Source organism: Bison bison, unplaced genomic scaffold, assembly GCF_000754665.1.
Source record: "Bison bison bison isolate TAMUID 2011002044 unplaced genomic scaffold, Bison_UMD1.0 scf7180017864368, whole genome shotgun sequence".
Lineage (NCBI taxonomy): Eukaryota > Metazoa > Chordata > Mammalia > Artiodactyla > Bovidae > Bison > Bison bison.
The window spans coordinates 1828665-1833230 of record NW_011494940.1 but is presented as its reverse complement, the minus strand read 5'-3'; the positions used below and the strand labels follow the sequence as shown (position 1 = coordinate 1833230).

General features: G+C 54.2%; 1 protein-coding gene across 1 annotated transcript in view; it reads left to right on the top strand.

Moving 5' to 3' along the window:
- LOC105000139 overlaps positions 1-4566 on the top strand; it is a 10691-nt gene that overhangs the window by 1459 nt on the left and 4666 nt on the right. The window lies entirely within an intron of this gene.

The following is a 4566-nucleotide window of genomic DNA, read 5'->3' as shown; positions in this document are numbered from 1 at the left end:
ACTTGAGGGAGTCTTGTGGCTGGGGTGCTGGGGTGGGGGGGGGTGCTGCACTCAGCCACAGATAGTCTGGGCAGGGATACCGGAGGCCCTGGGGCCTGCAGGGAGCAAGGAGGCCTGCCCCGAGGCCACCACAGTGAGTGTCCCACAAGTAGAAGTGCCCGCCTGGTTATTTTTGGCAGCTCTTCTGCCCAAAGCCAGCAAGGAAAGGCAGCTGCTAGCAACACGGAAGGGCTGTTTACGCTCAAGTGTGCAAGCGCTGAGCAGGGATTAAAAAGAGCAGCAGCAGCCACTGAGCAGAGGGGCCTCTGCCCATGTCTTCCTCTCCTGACTGTCCTGTTCTGGCCAATCTGCATGCTGCAGAGCGCAAAGAGCGTGGGTACTTCTGCTTTCAGTCAGATCTAGTCTCCCAACCGCAAAACTCACTCACACATACACACACACAGACAAATAACTATGGAGCCAGCCGAAGACGGGGCCACACCCAGGAGCCGAGACACTATTCCTCTGGGCTCTTCCTGCACTGAAGCGGCCCTGGGAGGGGCAGGGTAGTGGACCGGGGACAGGACCCGGGAGCCTATCCCCCTTCCTAAAGCGAAAGTGGGGACAGTCTGTGGAACCTCAAGGAACTCGCTGCTTTCCAGCTTCCTTCTCTGAACTTGAAGGGCTGTCTCAAAGTGTTTTTCCAGCTCTGGGATGACTCCTGGAAGCTGGGGAGCCCAGAACGATGGGCTGGCTGAAGGGGTCAGACAGAGCCAGGTCAGGTGGGAAAGAGGATCTGAGGCCAGCCAGGTGTGCCCCGAGAGCTGCCAGCAGGCTGGGAAGAAGAGAAGGTGGAGGAAAAGCAGGAGGAAGGCGGAAGGAGGCTAGCCCACACGCACTCTTGGGACTCTGAGTTATCACTCTGACTGTTTCTAAGCTCCTTTCTGAGCTCCAGGGCCTTCCCCTCCAAACAGCTGGCAAATTCTGGCAACAGAAGGCTGGCTTAAGGCCTCTGTCCACTCGGCTGCTGGAAAAAGCTAGGAATCGAAATCTCTCACCATTTGCCTTTCTCTCTTGACCCCACCTCCCCGGAGGAGATTGGTGGCCTTCCAGAGGGAACCCCCTTTTGGCTGCAAGCCTATTTATTGTACTTCCCTCTCTCCAACCTTAGACCTGGACAAACCTGCCCTGGCTGCTCCCCTCCTCCATTCCTGAGACTCCTGGAGGAAGAAGCATTGCCTGGAAAAAAATAGCTCTCCAGGCGAGCTCCCTGTGGCTGGAGAGAAAGGCAGAGGGTACAGGGAGCGCCTTCCGCCTGGCCATAGTACCAGGCTCTGTTCCAGGAAGAACACGATCAACAACCACTGCCAGGGACGCCTCCGGCCTCCAGCTCCCTGTCCTCCCCACCCATCCCCGAAAACCACAGCCAGCAAGTCCAGTCCCTCAGGGAGCCCCTGACCCTCACCCCTGCAGAACCCCAGCTCTCTTCCCACACGTGGCAACTTTCTTCTTATATAATAATACCTTGGTGGCCCTCCCACACATACCCTCCCACTCTGCCTCTGCTACTTCAATTGCTGAAAGAGCCAAGGTGCTCTTAGGAGCAACTCCCACCCTAGGCTCCACCCCAAACCTCCACAGAGGTCACACTGAGAGGCTTCAGGTGAAGCAAAGACAAGGGGACTTTTTCCTTGACTGAGAAAGCAGCCTTCCTCCCACCCACGTGAGCAGTTCAGCCTGAGGCCTGGGCGGGTAGGTTCCTGAGAGCACAGTCTGATCTCTGGGAAGTTGAGCCCTTAACCATCGGCTGCAGGGACACAACACCTTGCAAAAGGACCCAGGCAGCAGGGTCTGGGCTGGTCTAGGCAGGAGTGTATCATGCAGTTCCGCCCAAGGCTTAGGAAGTTCGAAATAGGAGCTTCATTTCCACAAGCCCCAGTGGCCTGGAATCCAGGCACCCTATCACAAGCAGCACACCTTTCCTGTCCCCTTCCCTGGAAGGAGCAAAAGGCACACAGGAGCTGGCTGCGGCAGGAACTGGTGAGACGCTGGCTGTCATCTGTTGAGTACCTGCTACAGGTCAGTCACTTTGCATGCATGATCTTGTTCAACCTTCACAGCAACCCCATGAGGAATTATTATTCTTCCCATTTTATAGGTGGGGAAACTGAGGTTCAGGAAGGTAATCAACGCTGAGCCACACGGCAAGCGGGGAAGCTGAAGAACAAACCCAGGTCGGCCGAGGTCTCGTTCACTTGTGCCTGCCAGGCTTCCTTCAGAATCACTGTCCAGCTACTGTCCACATGCCATCCAGGAGTGGTGCTCGGAGTGTGAGGACGGAAGTAGGTGTGGACAAGTTTTGCTTGATGGCTCTGGAATCTAAACTGCTGCTGCCCTGCTAACTGTTATTGTTCCCAGGTATGTGACCGTGAGGGCCCTATAAGTGTGCATGTTGTTGGGGGTGGAGGGAGGGTGATCTGGATTCCAAAGAGCAGTTTCCAACACCGAACTTATGCTGTAATGCTTCTGATTCATAAAATGAGCTCACAGTCTCACGGTATCCTGAATGTTGCTTTGAATGCAAATGCAGATCCCGTAAGTAAGAACTGGGGATTTCAGCACACTCCACCCAGCTCCAGCCCAACTCTAAGAGTTTAGTTCAGCCCCATCCAGGCAGGGTGATCCCATGCAGAAGCTAGTCTTCCAATGGAACTCAACCCCTGGCTGCATTTTCTGGAGCCTCTGGAGTGTCCGGGAAGAGTGGAGGCCCCAGGCTGCTTCTATACTAATGCATGCACACACAGGAAGGGTGCCAACTGTCCTGGCCAAAGGAAATGCCCAGGTTAGCAGATTCCCAGGCAGGAGGCTCCAGTACCCTTTCATTCTGAGGTCCCTTTGGGGTCAGAATTACTGGGACACACTCTCCAGAAGGCCAGCCATTGGGCAGTGCCAGAAGACTGGGTTCACCAGTATCCAAACCAATGGCACAGTATGAATTCCAGCAGCCAGACTCACTGGGCCCTCCACATGCTAAGTTTACAGTTTTTGGACGGAGATCTTTCATTCCCTTGTTTAGCTAAATACTAGATGTCGGACACTATGGGAACAACATATAGCATATACTAGAGCGAGCTATGGTAATGCTGAAATGAGCTTTCAACATTTGATGTATAGATACTAAACTGCAAAATCCTCACTGCAATTCTATGAAGGTATAGAAACTCTAGCTCCCAGTCTGTGTTTTCACCATCGCCCTACAGTAGGTACACAAATGACTATATAAGGAGTATTCAGAAGAAGGCTGAAGCTTCTCCAAAGAAAGGGCATTTGAAACAGGATTACAAGGATAAGCCGGAGTCTCTCCACTACTTGTGGTCATCCTCATTGCACCAGGAGCAAGGGCTCCTTCTGTGAGACTCAACTGCATCAGAAGGGTTGTCAAAGCCAAGATTCCTGGACTGATCCCACTCCTCGGTCCAGTATACTCTGCTCTGTGTATCCTCCTCCCCCAATCCTTCTCCCACTCAGTGGGCCCAAACGCCTTGGCTCCACTGGGCAGCCCTTCCCTGAGTTCCCCTACCACAGGAGGCCTTCAGCTGAAATCCGTAACTGCATATTGCCTTTTTATTTTTCTCCATTTATTAAAAGCAGTGGCCCACAGGGCTAAACACTCAAGCTATTTTTAAATTCCACATTTAAAAGCTGAACTCTCATCCCCACGAGCACTCCAGGGCACTCTTTCCAGTTGAGGGGGGTGGGAGGGTGGAAGGTAAGGGGCTGACAGAGCCAGGAAGAGAGTGGGTTCTCCCTGATGCTTGGAGAGCCCACATTGGCAGCAGTCAGGTCTTCCCAGAGCGAGCTGCGTGGCTGGTAGAGTGGGAAGAGAAGGAACCCTCCAGGTTCTTCACCCCCCTGGCCCCTGGGAGCTACTCAGACCAGAGTAACCTGCCAGAGGCCAATCCAATTAGAGAGGAGACTGGGCCAGAGACATGCGATGAGATGGTTTATCACAGTAATTGAATGTTTACACTCCTATTATTCACTGTCCAGAGCCGTAGAAAAAAAAAAGGATCCATGAATTTCCAACCAGGGATGGCTTCTCCTTTCCCCTTCCTCCTGAAGCCTTCTAACCACCTATGAAAATGGTACATTTCTCTGACTCGAAAGCGGCATGTGCACACCATCACTGGGGGGTTCTGGAGCAAGACAGATGATTTCCTTGCCTCAGCCGGCCCCCACAAAGAAAGAGAGGCTTCTCCGCAGAGCTGCGGTTCATCCTCCTCCATCAAGGCTCCAGCCTCAGTCCTGGAGCTGCAGGGCCCAGCAGAGGCCAGACCTCCAGGAGGCCACCAGGCAGGCTCCCCCTGCTGGAGCAAGCCAGACCTCCCCTCCCCCCTCTTCCCCGCCCGGGTCACCACTGCCAACAGGGATCCCCTGCACACACGTGCCTAGGTGGCCTCCATAGTCAATCAAGGCCAGCCAGCTCTGGCACAGCCCACCTTCCCCTGAGGAAGGCTCCATAGGCTGGCACCCAGGTCCCGGTGGGATGGTGGAAGCAGGAAGTAGCCACTAAAGTTTGTGACCGAC